General features: G+C 51.5%; 1 long non-coding RNA gene across 1 annotated transcript in view; it reads left to right on the forward strand.

The window, feature by feature from the left end:
* LOC134736758 (uncharacterized) overlaps positions 1-9,766 on the forward strand; it is a 33,202-nt gene extending 23,436 nt beyond the window's left edge. The window contains exons 2-4 of the long non-coding RNA XR_010120986.1: positions 2,946-3,054; positions 4,109-4,162; positions 9,680-9,766. This is a non-coding gene — a long non-coding RNA (uncharacterized lncRNA). The remainder of the gene's footprint in view (positions 1-2,945; positions 3,055-4,108; positions 4,163-9,679) is intronic.
* Positions 9,767-15,258: the final 5,492 nt, after the last annotated feature.

A 15,258-nucleotide genomic window follows, 5' to 3' on the forward strand; every position in this document is an offset into this window, starting at 1 on the left:
GTGAGACCTCATGTCTTTAAAAAAGTGTGGGGATATTTTGGTACAAGCCATCTGGCTTCAGGTAAACCCCTGCCTGTGGCCTGTGGAAGGCGAGACAGTCAGCTCACCTTCTGGAAGGGCCACACCAGTGAGTGCCAACGGTGGTGACATCCGACTCATGAAGGGTTTGTGTGGTCTGGGACACCACTTAGTGGAGGATTTCTTTTTGAATCTGGACCCCTGCTAGTCTCATCCCAAGACTGGCTATTAAGGAGGCGCTTGCCGTGCCATTGCGGGGAGTGTCACTTGGTTCTGGGTGATGAGGGGGTGAGTTCTGTGCTTGCACACCAGGATTCTCTGTAGGCACCAATTCTGTAGATAAAGCCGGGTGACCCAAGGCTGACTGGTTTCCGGATTATGACAGGGAAAAAAAGCGCTTAAGAAAGATTGGAATAGCTGCACATTCTTTCCTAGCATTATGACAAGTGCAATCAACATTGGCTGCCTAAAACCTGGCAGCAGCCCTGGGCCGTCTGTGGGACAGGTCAGCTGCCATGTGGCCACTTGCTCATCTGACTTTGTATTGGTTGGTGGCTCCAAAAAGCGTCGGAAAGTGAAGCTGCCTTTCATTTGGAACTGACGCGGATGCCTACTCAGTTCCTGTTAGGGCGTGGGGCTTTGAAGGGAGCTAAGAAATTCTCTAATGTTGGCAAAAAGTCCATATTCTAATTGGTGTTCAAAGTAGATAGTAGCCCTTTCCAAGCAAAAATCTCCTGTCCTGGAGGAGAAGGCCTTATCAGCCTGGATGTCTTCTCCCATTTTTAACCATTTTGGAGAGTAATGACAATGTGTGCTTTAAATTTATCACAGGATCTTCCAAATGTGCAAATGCAACTTGTGGGCATGGGGACTGTCACTCTGGAGTCCTCTGTGTCCTGCTTGGGAGAGTGTTCTGGGCTTTGTGGTTTGAAGGTCATGGCTCCAGCAGTGGTGCCTGTGTCACCTCCTCCCACTGCACACCTAGGGCAGACATCACCAGCCGATCACGGCATCTCTTCCCCAACCCACACCCGCTTCCCAACACCTTGCTTCGGCAGCACTCCCGTGACTCTTGTGGCCTGTTTGCCTCTCTGGGCTTATTATTCAACAATTCTCAAGTGCTAGGCACTGAAATGGTGCTGGGAATACAGTGGCAGCCGAAAGAGAAAAAGCCTTGGCTCTGGTGTTGTTTATAGTCTACGAGGGGCTGATGTGACAAGGGGACCACAAGAACAAATGTACAATTACGCCAGAGGTAGGACAGGCATGTTGCTGGGAGAATTTATTCTGGGGACATTGAGAGGAGAGACAGTTAGGTTCTGGAGGGTGGGCGGGGGGAAATGTGGGTGGGAGTTTCGGAAGGGGTGCCTGGCAGCGGGGGGAGGAAGGTTGTCCAGTGTGGCTGTGGCACAGCTGGCCTACAGGTCTTTTTTTTTTTTTTTTTTGAGACAGAGTCTCACTCTGTTGCCCAGGCTGGAGTGCAGTGGCATGATCTTGGTTCACTGCAGCCTCCACCTCCTGGGTTCAAGCAATTCTCCTGCCTCAGCCTCCTGAGTAGCTGGGGTTACAGTCCTGTTCCACCACGCCTGGCTAATTTTTGTATTTTTAGTAGAGATGGGGTTTTGCCATGTTGGCCAGGCTGGTCTTGAACTCCTGACCTCAGGTGATCCGCCCGCCTCAGCCTCCCAATGTGCTGGGATTACAGGTGTGAGCCACCGCCCCCGACCAACCTGAGTTTTGAGCGCCAAGACATCAGACCAGACAGGGCCTTGCAGGCCACACTGAGGCTCGTGGGCATCGCTGAGAAGCAGCAAAGCAGCCCCTGGTGTCTAGGAGCTGGCCAGGCCCCTAGAGCTGGGCCTCGTGTTGTTAGGAGCTGTCCTGGCACTCCCAGCCCTGCCCTGCTGTCCTCACAGAGCACCAGCAATGTCCCCTGCAACCGTTGGGAAGTGCAACAAGGCCACCCTGCAGTCGTGTCTAAGCACAGACAAAAGCCAGTCACAGTGCAAGCCAACAGCAGCAGATGTCCTCTCTGGGTTAAACTGAGTGACGCTGCTTCCTTCCCTGCTGTGGGCTGCCCTCCCTGCAGATCAGATGTATAGAGGTGTCCCATCAGAGGCCTGTCCCCCTCCTTGAGAGCACCCAACCTAGAGCAAAGCCTACTTCTTTGAACCCTCCTCAAAGTCACCATTCTTTGCGGAGGCACCCCATGGCTGCCGGGGGCGGGGGCAGCCTCCTGTTCAGCTGGCACCTGTCCAGCCACCGGTGATGCTCACAAGGAGCCCAGGGTTGGGGAAGGGGTGATGTTGCCATCTTCTCTTTTCTGTCATCCTCCTCTTGCTCAGGTCTGACCCCTAGTGAAGGGGCAGTGTGGGAGAGGAGGGGACGCAGCTAGGAGGATGCGACCTGACCACTGCCCTCATGGTGATCCGGCGTGGGTTCCCTGAGACCCAACAGACTGCTCCCAAATGATCCTCGTTTCTGGGCACTGGGCTCTCCAGGAGGTGCCCCACTCCACACTCCCTGGGGACAGTCATGCTGACTGTCCTTGACCTGGTGAACTCATTTCCTCAAGGGCTGGTGCCTCGGGCCCCCCTCCAGCTGTCCAGGTTGTGTGGCCTACAGCACTCAACTTTTGGTGTGACTTTGGCGATGCACCTAGCCTCACCTTCACCCTGCCATCCCAGTGCTGGCTGGGGGTGGCCAGCTTTTATTCCCTTATTTGTCCCCTCCCATGTTCCATTTTTATCCTATCAGGATGCCCTTTTTTCAATCCTCCCTGAGATTGGCTGCTTTTAGGATCCTGCTAATTGGTGTGTTTTACAGAGCGCGGATTGGTGCATTTTACAATCCTCTTGCTGGCTACAGAATGCCAATTGGTGCGTTTTACAGAGCACTGATTGGTGCATTTTACAATCCTCTTGTAGGACAGAAAAGTTCTCCAAGTCTCCACTTGACCCGGGAAGTCCAGTTGGCTTCACCTCTCACCAGCAGTGTGCCAGACCATCGGGCATCCTCAGGAGGCGTGGATCCGTGGTGTGTCCAGTGCTGCAGGGGAGCAATAGTGAGATTTGTGGGGATCCTCACAGAGCCGTTTGTGTGATTGGAGATGGGGAGGGAAGCGCTGTCTGCTCTCCTTCAATGTGGGGCAGCTAGAGCGCTTCCCTAAAATCCGCTCCTCATTCCCAACAACCCCTGAAGCTTTATTTCCCCACTGCGGGTGAGGAGGTTGGGAGGCTGCGGGGTCCCAGCCTGGAATGTGGAATCGCTTGTGGGGCTGCTTCTGAGGAAACTCCCACAGTGTGTGCCCACACCAGGCTCTCAGCGCCTTTGGCACATGGCTCTTCTGTCCTGAGTGGTCATTCTGGGGTAGTCTAGGGGCAGGAGGGGGACCCCAGGACTCTTCCCATCCTTCCTTTCCACCTGTATCCCTCAGCGGGATCCTGCTTCCCCCGGGTCTTGAAACCTGCTGGGAATGAATGGTCTTCGCCTGGCCTGCCTTCGGGTAATTAATACTCATCTCTGGCGGGGCCTGAGGACCAGAGGTTTGCATCTGTCTCACTTCCCCTGGCACCGAGGGCCCCAGCCATCACGGTGGAGGGGCGTTCCGGAGCAAGCTTTGTTCGTGAGATTTGGCCAAGCAACAAGCCTGTGCCTGACAGCTTCCCCGGTGAGGTGACGCTGCGAGGGTCACCATTGCCCTGGAGCCTTTGTCATCCTTGGTGTGAGGCCAGTGAGCCCTGACTGTCCTCCTGACAAGAGTGACCCTTTAGGCCAAGGGAACACGACCTCCCAACCCCTCAAAAGTGGCTAAGCCGGCTTCCAACTCCCCCTGCCAGGCTGCCCCCTCTGCTGGCAGAGGAAGCTGTGCCAAGGCCTAGCCACGGGGCAGCCTGCAGACTCTGATGCCATCCACCAGAAAGGGGCTTCTCCCAGCCAGGGTCCAGCATGACTGGGAGGCAGAGGCCAGCTTTCTGCTCAGAAGTTCAGCCAGATCAGGCTTGAAGCCTTTCACTGAGTCCCGAGGAGACCCTTTGCCCCCAGCCGCCCTGAGTGTAGGATTCCTGTTTTCATGTGGATTCTCTTCCAGAGGAATTTGGAGAGAGGCCTGGAGTTGGAGCCTGCGCTCGCTGTTTGGTCCCAGGTGAGCCTTTTAGCCTCTGAGCTTCAATTTTCTTGTTGACAAAATGGGCCACAGGCAACCAATGTGTGTTGAGCAGCTGCTAGATTCCCGGCACTGCGGCTGCGACTCTCTTGCCTCTGGCATTCAATGGTCACCAGCGCCATGGCTGCCACACAGGTATCGACTAAGCTGGGGGCCCCGGGCTGGCCCCCACGCTGACTTACTCTCTTTATTCTATTGTTGCAAAACCTCACTGTCTTGTTTTGACTTTCTCTTGGTTTCCCGGAAAATTTATTTACAGAAGTAAGAATGATTTATAACTTTAAATTCTTCTTTTATTATGGTAAAATAGACATAACACACATTCTACCATTTTAACCATTTTTAAGTACACAGTTCCGTGGCAGTAATTCCCAATGAGTACATTCACAATGCTGCACAGCCATTCACAGCCATTCATTTCCAGAACTTTTTCATCATCTCAAGCAGAAACTCTGTATCCATTAAATAATACCTCCCCATTCTCCCTCCCCGCAGCCCCTGGCTACCACCGTTCCACTTTCTGACTATGAATTTGCTGTAGGTACCTCATGTAAGCAGGATCATGGTTGTTGTCCTCTTCCGATTGGCTTATTTCATTTCGCACAGTGCTGCCAAGGTTCATCCATGTTTCAGCATGTCAAAATTTCTTTCTTTTAGAAGGCTGAATAATACTCCATCGTGTGGATAGAACACAATTTGTGTATCCATTCATCTGTTGAATGGACGTTTGGGTTGCTTCCATCTTATTTTTAATTATTTATTTATTTATTTATTTATTGAGACGGAGTCTCACTCTGTCTCCCAGGCTGGAGTGCAATGGCACGATCTAGGCACACTGCAACTTCTGCCTCCTGGGTTCAAGCAATTCTCCTGCCTCAGCTTCCCGAGTAGCTGGGACTATAGGCATGTGCCACCATGCCCGGCTAGTTTTTGCATTTTTAATAGAGACGGGGTTTCACTGCCTTGGCCAGGCTGGTCTCAATCTCCTGACCTTGTGAACCGCCCGCCTCAGCTTCCCAAATTGCTGGGATTACAGGCGTGAGCCCGGCCTCCATCTTTTAACTATTGCAAACAATGCTGCTATGAACATGAGTCTACAAATGCCTATTTGAGTCCCTGCTTTCAATTGTTCAGGGTATATACCCAGAAGTGGAATTGAGAGATCGTGTGGTAATGTTTAACTTTCTGAGGAATCACCATACTGTTTTTCTCAGTGGCCGAATCATTTTACATTCTGCCAGTAGCGACAAGGGTCTCAAGGGTCTCCACATCCTTGCCAACACCTGTTTCCCTTTATAATAATAGTCATCCTACAGCACGTGAACTGGTATCTCATTGTAGTTTTATGCCTCTTAACTGTTTAAAAGTTTTACATCCAATGTAAAAATACTATTTGTCCTATTCTAACTTATTTATTCTTTTTTGTTTGTTTTAATTATTATTATTATTTTTTTGAGATGGAGTCTTGCTCTGTCACCCAAGCTGGAGTGCAATGGCTTGATCTCGGCTCACTGCAACCTCTGCCTCCTGGGTTCAAGCGATTCTCCTGGCTCAGCCTCCTGAGTAGCTGGGATTACAGGCAGGCACCACCACACCCAGCTAATTTTTCTATTCTCAGTAGAGATGGGGTTTTGCCATGTTAGCCAGGCTGGTCTCAAACTCCTGGCCTCAAGTGATCTGCCTGCCTCGGCCTCTCAAAGTGCTGGGATTACAGGTATGAGCCACTGTGCCTGGCCTTTTTAAAATTATTTTTAATTGACACATAATAATTGTATGTATTTGTAGGGTAAGGTGTGATATTCTGATACATTTATACGATGTGTGGTGATCAAATTCGGGTAATTAGCATATCTATCACCTCAAACACTTATCATTTCCTTGTGTTGGAAACATTTAAATTCTTCAAGCCATTTGAAAATATATAATAAAAGAAATTGTTACGTGTAGTCATCCTACAGTACTATAGAACGGGGTCCCCAACCCCCCAGCCACAGACTGGTCCTGGTCTGTGGCCTGTTAGGAACCAGGCTGCACAGCAGAAGGTGAGAGGCCGTGGAGCGAGCAAAGCTTCATCTGTATTTACAGCTGCTCCTCATCACTCACATGACCGCCTGAGCTCCACCTCCTGTCAGATCAGCAGCGGGGTTAGATTCTCATAGCAGCACAAACCCTACTGTGAACTGCGCAGGCGAGGGATCTAGGGTGCACGCTCCTTATGAGAATCTAATGCCTGATGATCTGTCACTGTCTCCCATCACCCCCAGAAGGGACTGTCTAGTTGCAGGAAAACAAGCTCAAGGCTCCCACTGATTCTGCAATATGATGAGTTGTATAAATATTTCATCACATATTCCCATGTAATAATAATAGAAATAAAGTGCACAATAACTGTAATGCACTTGAATCATCCCAAAACCATACCTCCAACTCTGGGGAATGTGGAAAAATGGTCTTCCACAAAACCAGTCCCTGGTGCCAAAAAAGGCTGGGGACAGCTGCTGTAGAACACTAGAACTCATTCCTCTTAGCCAGCTGTAATTTTGTATCCATTAACCAGCTTCTCCCCATCCTCCCTCTCCTCCTACCCTTCCCAGCCTCTGGTAACCACTTTTCTGTTTTCTTCCATGAGACCCACCGTTTCAGCTTCCACATGTGGGTGAGACCGTGTGGTATTTGTCTTTCTGTGCCTAGTTTATTTCATTTCGCATATTGTCCTCCAGGCTCATCCACGATAGAACTTCATTCTTTTTTTTTTTTAATCAAATTGCTCAATAAGGCGACTTTCCTATTTACCTGACCTTCCTTTGGCAGTGCATGAGAGGTGAAATTTCTGTACACTCTCACTAACATTTGATATTATCAGTCTTTCAAAATGTTCACAATCAGGTGGGCAAAAAGTGGTGCCTTTAATAACTAGGTTTCTTCATCAGTAGATAGGATCTTTGCTGTGGGTCTGTAGAAAATGCCCTAATCAGTGAAGGAAACAATAGCTAAAATGTTCTCTTCTCCTCCTCCACCTCTATCTGTTGAGAGGTTCGGCTCATCTAGTTTTTCCTGCTCTAATAAGCTAACGTAGTGAGTCTTACTGTCAAGCAAGTCTTGCTTACCTGGGATTAAATGCTCCTTGGTCATGATGGGTTATTCCTTTACTATGCTACTTGATTTGATTTGCTAATATATTAAAATGTTTGCATAGATGATCACTAGCGAGCTCTCTTTTCGTTTTGGAATTAACCTTATATTATCCTGCAAAATACGTTAATTCACTTTCTAGATTGTTATATGCTCCAAAATAGTTTATCTAACATGATAATTTTGAAGGTTAAGTAAAAGTGTCCCAGGTGCGGTGGCTCATGCCTGTAATCTCAGCACTTTGGGAGGCCAAGGCGGGTGGATCATGAGGCCAGGAGTTCAAGACCAGGCTGGTCAAGATAGTGAAACCCCGTCTGTACTAAAAATAGAAAAAAATTAGCCAGGCTTGGTAGCAGGTGCCTGTAATCCCAGCTACTCGGGAAGCTGAGGCAGAGAATTGCTTGAACCTGGGAGGTGGAGGTTGCAGTGAGCCAAGATCGTTCCACTGTACTCCAACCTGGGTGACAGAGCAAGACTCCATCTCAATAAATAAATAAATAAATAAATAAGTCTATAAAAACATCTGGGCCCAGGCATTAAAAAAAATGTTCAGTCTTCTAGTTCAGTCTTTTATTGTCTATCCAAATTCTTTGTCTATTGAACTATCCAAGCTTTCTCTTTTTAAGCTTTTGGGGAATAGGTTTCAATACATTTCTTGTCTACTGTTTCTCTTAGTGTTTTCTAATTCTAACCCACTCTTTTTGGAATTTCTATTAGATGGTTTTGCAACTTCTGCATCTATCCTCCATGCATCTTCACATTTCCTTCACAGTTTTCATGCTGTTTTCCTTGCGTGCTACGTTCTCAACAGGACTTGGGCTTCAAACTCCAGAAACTTGCTCTTCACGGGGCTCCACTTTTCTCCTTGGCTTTCTTGAGTTCTCCTTCTAACAATCATATGTTTAACAATCATATGTTAAGGTCTTTAGTTGTTTTTTTTTTTTTTTTAACAGTGGCCTGATCTTTATTTCTCTAAATACGTTAATAGACTTTTTTTTTTTTTTTTTTTTGAGATAGGGTCTCACTCTGTCACCCAGGCTGGAGTGCTGTGGTGCAATCTCAGCTCACTGCAACCACCACCTCCCAGGTTCAAGTGATTCTCATGCCTCAGCCTTCCAAGTAGCTAGGATTACAGGCGTCCCCACTATGCCTGGCTAAATTTTGTATTTTTAGTAGAGATAGGGTTTCACCATGCTGGCCAGGCTGGTCTCGAATTCCTAGCCTCAAGTGATCCACCCACCTCAGCCTCCCAAAGTGCTGGGATTACAGGTGTGAGCCACTGTGCCTGGCCCATATACTTCTTTTAAAATCTCCGTTTTTTTTGTAATAAGAACTCACTTTCTTTAGGTGGTTTAGCTGTTGAGTTTGGTGACTGTCTCTCACCGTGGGTTTTCCTCAGCTGTTTGTAGTGTCTTCGTTAAGTGCTCATCTTAGAAGGGGAGGTTTCCTGTTGACGCATCTGTGAGTGATGTATCTATTTACCCTCAGCAATTGCAGGTGAGAGGCAAGAATGCGTCACCAGGTAGGCTGGGCCAGTGGGTGGTCTTCTGGATGCAGGCCCTTAGCACCTAACAGTCACTTGCAGCCCTGTTCTCTCCCTTGTACCTGCTCCCACTGAACGGGAAGCAGCCACCATTTCCAGAATTTGGAGCTATGGTTTCCTCATTCTCACTAATCCCAGCTGCTTCGTAACTTCTGGCCCACTGAGAGTATCCTGTTCTGGTTATCTGTCGCTGAGTAAGGAATCACTCTTAAAGGTAACGGCTTAAGACAACCATTTTATTCTCATTTCTTATGGCTCCTGAGAGTTGATGGGTTTGGCTGGCAGGTCCTGTTCTGACGCCCTCCTCTTATGGGGCTGCAGCCAGACCGGTTGGGCACTGCTTATCCGGGCATCAGACGGAACACCTACCTGTGTCACTCCATGTGGCTTGGGCTTCCTCACAGCATGGGGTCTGAGTGTCAATAATAAGCTTGCTCAGAGGGCCAGGCAGAAATGGAATCGGCCTTCTGACCCAGCTAGTCACGTGGCATCACTTTTGTGTAGTCACTGGCCCACCAGGGTTCCAGGAGAGGAAGGAGAGGCCCCAACTCTGGATAGGAGGAACGTCTGAGCCCTGTGGTAGAAAAGCCATGTGGGATGGAAGGTCTTGTTGTAGCCATCTTGGAAAGTGCAATCTGCCACAACCACCTTTCCCCAGCACTGCCAGGAATTAATTTATTTTCTTAAACACCTTTTCTGCATTTTTTAAGAACTTAGGGGCAGGGTCATGGAGCCAAAGCTTGCGCTCACCAGTCATCTTGATGTGATCTCACCTCATGGCTTATTTAATTTGTATTATTCCCCGCTGTTCTATCTTGCAGTTCGTGCCATCTCATCCTCGTGTACTCAGCTGGTGTTCCACACAGAAACCCCCTGGGGCCAGCGTGCACGGTGTAGGCTTGAGGTGGAGGCTGTTCTCCTGGCCTTGTCGGATACAGCCTGGAAGCGGGGTCCAGTCACAGCGACAGTCATGGACCCCAAAGGTCCCCCGCCAGCTCTGCACACCCCTGCCTCCTAAGGCTCTCTGCAACTGCTGTGATCTACAGTTGGGAGTGCTCCAGGGAGTTCTCATGTGTGCTCCTCCACATGCAAGAGCCACTACCTCTCGGGCGCCGATGCAGAATGGCTGGTGGGAATGGCTCGTCCACTCTGAATGATCTCTCTCTTCCAAAAACCTGAGCATGGGTCCCCATGGCTGCCCTCGGCCTGTCCAGTAGGCAGGGTGGACACAGCACAGCAGTGCCTGGCTGCCCTGTCTCCCTCCTCTCACCGAGTCCTCCTGCAGGTGCACACTGGTGAGCTGCCCCACCGTCCTTCAGATTGGAGGTGCCTGAGGGAAGGGGCAAGCACAGGGGGATTGGAGGCCGTGCTAGTCAGGCTGGGTGAAGCAGCGGGGCTTGAGGAGGGCAGTGCAGCCCCGTGAAGCTGAATTAGGACCTGGGAGCCACCCAGGCCTGGGCCCCACAATGGAGACTGGGGAGTTAGGAGATGGCTGTGGTGCCTGTCGTCTCACCTGACGCCCAAGTGAGATGCTTAGGAGTTAAATGGACAGAGCCTGCAGCTGGGGCCGATGCTGAGAAGGCCTCTCCGGAGGGGGAATTTGCTTTCTCTTGCAACAAGGGAAGCTTGAATTCTGCCATAAGGATCTCCATTCCTCACCAAGAAGTCTGGAGTCACGCCACACACAGCTGGATCAGCGCTGCGTTTTGGTCTGATGTGATAGTGGTTAAACTTGTGTGACAATGAGAAATCAGGACGAATGACTTCCTTCATGTCAAAGTTTCCTGACTTTTCAGGGAAGAGAAAATAGGGCAACTGCATCATATTGCGGACAGTGAACTCGGATCTTTTAACTTCATTCCTACACCCAAGTTGCTGATTGAGGGAAATGGACAGGGGCCGGCCTGACCCTTGGGTCTCGGGTACAGACAGGACAGGGCTGTCTGCCGAGAAGTGAGGCAGGAGCCGAGCAGGGATGTTTTGGAATCGGCGAGGGTGTCTGAACACCATCGGCTCTGCCTGCATCTGCTCCTCAGGCTGTCTGCAAGTAGCACCGTGTCCTGGAGCCGCATGTTAAAAAGCTGATTTGGTTCAGGCTTTTGAAAAATCAAAACAAGACAAACATCCACCCCCGTGAGGAACAACAACTTTTCCCAGGCTTGCAAGCGCTGTGGCCGGGTTGCCCTGGCAACGACACATTTTGGATCGGCCGCTTCCCCGGGCCTTTGTTTCCCGTGTGCACAACAGGGATGGGAGAAGGTCAAGGTCACTTCCGGCTGCACATTCTGGGAGGCAAACCCGTACCTCGGGGGCCTCTCTCCTGCCCTTTAGTCCCTGGCTGGCATCTCAGCGGCATCTCAGCAGGGAGAATAAAGGCGTCTGTGTTGCGGCTTCCTGGGGCCTCTTCCTTGGAAACAGTCTGATAGGCAATGATGGCAGCTGCTGACTGCCTATGGCCTGGCTGCTGCTGGCCATGTGGGCCTCTGGAACGGGGGGCCTAGTTGAGGCTCCCCAGACCCACTTCCACAGCCACAGGACCTGCCTGCAGTCTCTTTCCCTCTTCCTGGAAACTTCTGTCCCTTTGTCCACTCCCGATGAGTCGGAGTAGCCGATGGAGAGGGGTGCACAGCCCAGGCCAGAATCAAGTGGCAAAGGCAAGTGTGTCTCCTCTCTAAGGTCACTAGGCCACAGCAGCAGTGGTTTTCGTTTGGGCCTGACAAGGAGCCGGTGCTGTAGTCACCCATGACTCTGGAGGCCCTGTTCATCCATCGGGCCTGGAAACACCAGCAGGCCTGGCCAATCCACCCCAGAGCTCAGCCAGCACGGACAGTCAGTCTTGGCCAGCAGCACCTTCCTCAGGCCTGAGAAGCAGAGGCCAGGTCTGCCTGGCACAAGCTGCAAACTTTGGTTCCCTGTACCCCAGGTGGAGGGGGCTGCCCTGCCAGAGGCAGCTCCCACGTCCCCTGAGCCTGAGTCATTACCTGCTAAAGAGGGGACAGCTCTTCAAAAGACCTGTGGCCTCCTGGGTCCCGGGAGCATCCGTGAAAGTGAAAAGGGCAGAAGGTTGGTTGGCACAGTTTTCTGAATCTCTCCCTGGGCCATCTGTTCCAGTTACTGCTGTTTTCTAACAAAGCACCCCAAAACTTAGCAGCATACCACAGCCATCTTCCCATACTCCTGGTTCTACAGGTCTGAAAGTTGGACAGAGCACAGGAGGGCTGACTTGCTTCCATCCTGTAAAGTCTGAGGCCTCCACTGCAAAAACTCCACAGCTGAGAGGGACCCAACAGCTGGAACCATCTGAAGACGTCATCTCTCATGTTTCCCCCACATGATGCTGGCTGTTGGGAGGACCTCAGCCCAGGCCGTTGGCCACAACAGCTTCTGCATGTGGCTTGGGCTTCCTCAGAGCATGGCGGCCTCATCACAGTCAGACTTCTTGACTACAGGCTCAGGGCTCCAGAGGTGAGTGTCTGTTTCATGGCCTTTCCCACTGAGCTTTGGCAGTTATGCTGCATCATTTCCACTACATTCTATTTGTAATAAGCAAGTCACGAGCTCCCCCAAATACAAGGGGAAGGGCCACAGACTCCACTTCATGGGGGAAGGGCCACAGACTCCACTTCTTGATGGGAGGGGTGACAGGATGGGAGGTACTGTTGTGGCCGTCTTTGGAGAACATAATCGGACACAGCACTCTCCTGGCTTTCCTCCCACTCTGCCCCAGCCACGATCCAGCTGCACAGACAGCCTTGATCAGGCCCTTCCAGTACCTTCTTCTCTTCCTAACAGCCGCTGGACAGGTCCTCCACAGGCCCAATAGTGAGCTGGGCCACCAAGCTATGGGGGAGGCCCCCTATTTCTGCCTTTTTCACCATGCTGGGGAAAGGGGCAAGCTCAGGGTTAACTGGAGTCCACAGGGTTGCTCAGTTTGATGGAGTGCCCCAAGCTGTCCTGGGGCCTGGACTGCCTCCCTCACTATCTGTGACTGTTCATGTGGCTTTTGGTTTTGTGTTTCTTGGCTTGTGAGTTGTGGTTCTGGAATGAGGGGAGCCAAGCAGAGCCTCACCCTGGAGCCTAGCAGTGGGGGGTCCTGAGAGCCCCCCCGGGAGCCCAGAGCTTCGTCTGTGGATGGTCTCCCCTCTGTGGCTGCAGTTTAGGGGCCTTGGGACAGAACCTTTTGCCATCCCCTGCCCTATTTGTATTGGGGCAGGCTGTTCTTGGTGTGATACAGTTTCTGTGTGGCTGACACAAGTGTGAACTGCAGACTTGCCTTTGGTGGCTGAGTTCTGAGGAGTTTTGCTGAGAACAGTACAAGGGTTAGTAGGTCCCAGCTGTGAGAGCTGTGGGACCATTGCAGTTGTAGAAGCTGCCTTTGTCAAGAGACTCTCTCAGGAAAAATGTTCTCTGGATTTCCAGACCCCTCTCTACTCTTTCCCCTACTCCCAATGTACCCCTGGCCCACAGACCCCCCAAATTCCCTAGTGTGGACACAGAGCCCTACTCTGCCACCAGGCCTGCACCTGGCCATGGGTCCAGACACCGGAGACATTAAAGCATGTGTTCGTGCACACACACACACAAACACACATACATACACACACACACACATACACAGACACACATATTCACACACACACATGCACAGACACAAACACACACATACAAACACACATGCACAGACACGAACACACACATACAAACACACACGCACAGACACGAACACACACATACAAACACACATGCACAGACACGAACACACACACACATACACACACATACACACACATGCACAGACACGCACACACCTATACATGCACATACAAACACGCACGAGCACACACATGTGCGTGCACACAGAGAACAGACTATCCATGACCCTGTAGTACATGCAAAAAAGCCAAGTTACATTTTTAAAAATTTTCTATTGCACAAGAAATACAAGATGCCGCCTGGAACGCTGGGAGAAGGAAGCCAGGCCCGCTCGTTTGGGCCTCTGCCTGCCCGCCTGGGGTGTCTGTATTTACATTAGTCCACGCCCGCCACAAGGGTTCCTTTCTCCCCACATAGCATCATACTTGGGAATACTTGGTAAAGTAAACTCATCAAGCCCACAAACTCTTCTCAGAGGGCCCAGGAGCCCAGGGGCAGCCATTGCTCGGCGGGCGGGTCCCCTGTCGCGGCGGGGCCAGGCCAAGCCGGCGGGAGGATGGGGTCCGGCGGCTCGGAGCGGGGCGCCCCCTGGCGGCGGGCGAGGGAACTGCTCCTGCCCGCGGGTTGCATGGGGGCAGGTGCCCTAAGGAATGGGCTGGAGAGGCTGCCACTGCTCTCTGCTCTCCTGGGCTTCAGTGAGGGAGAGGAGCTGTTACATTTTGGCAAACAGCAGACCTTTTTTTCCCAAGCCCCCAGCTTCTAGCCACCATGGTTGACCGAGTTCTTTCTGTGCTGTAGGAGAAACAGGGTCCAGCCCCCAGCTTTGCCCAAGGGTCCCCCTGGCCCCACTTCCCCGTCATTGCCTGGGAGTTAGTGATGACTGGGGAGGATTGGTTTTTGGGAGGGGGGCTGCAATGAGGAGCGTCACATTTTCTGAAGCGACAAGGAAGCCTCTGTACCCAGACCCTCAAGTTCGTTCCCCCATCTAGTGTCCACCTGCCTGTCTCCCTTTAGCAAGTAAGTCCCCCCAGCCCAGCCCCTGACTTTGATGCACTCCCTCCCTGAGAACTGAGAGGGGCAAGTGCCCTGCCTTGAGCGATGGGAGTTCCTCTGTAGGGCCTTGTCACTTGGGGAATGCCAGGCCCCTCGCTGCTGGTTCCTGTCCCTGCCCCTGTCCCTGTGCTGGGGACAGCTGTGTGCAGCTGAAGAAAATTTTCAAGGCCAAGCCTGAGGTTCAGGGTCTACTCCCTGACTTGAACAGAAGTAGACAGCATGAAAGACGTTACACTGGCCCTCAGCCTGCCAGGGTCAGGAGGGTGGGGGTGGTGGGGGGCCGTGGATAGTCCCCAAGAACATTGACAGGAAAGACCTGGTGGCCGTATGCACCTGAACCGTACTTCAGGAGCCAGGGTGGGGGCTGCAGCGTCTTCCCTGATGCCTGCTCTCCGCAGTGGGGATCTGTCTATGCTGTTCCAGGCTGTCATCCCTGATTATTTTCCATCTCTGTCATTAAGGAAGCAAGGATCTAAGAGGCGCAGAAACGTGCCCTGGGTCTGGCAGTTGGCAATTGGCACAGGCAGGATTTGAACCTGGGCCTGTATTTCCAAATCCCACCCTCATCACCACATTGAGGAGCAGCCCCTTGAGGCTGAGCTGTGGCAATTCCTTTAGTCCTCAGTGTGGCCTCGAGGGAGAGGTTTGGGGCAAAGGCCTGGGCCTTTCGCTTTTGGGGTTTCCAGGGCCCAGC

This window comes from Symphalangus syndactylus, chromosome 5 (assembly GCF_028878055.3).
Source record: "Symphalangus syndactylus isolate Jambi chromosome 5, NHGRI_mSymSyn1-v2.1_pri, whole genome shotgun sequence".
Lineage (NCBI taxonomy): Eukaryota > Metazoa > Chordata > Mammalia > Primates > Hylobatidae > Symphalangus > Symphalangus syndactylus.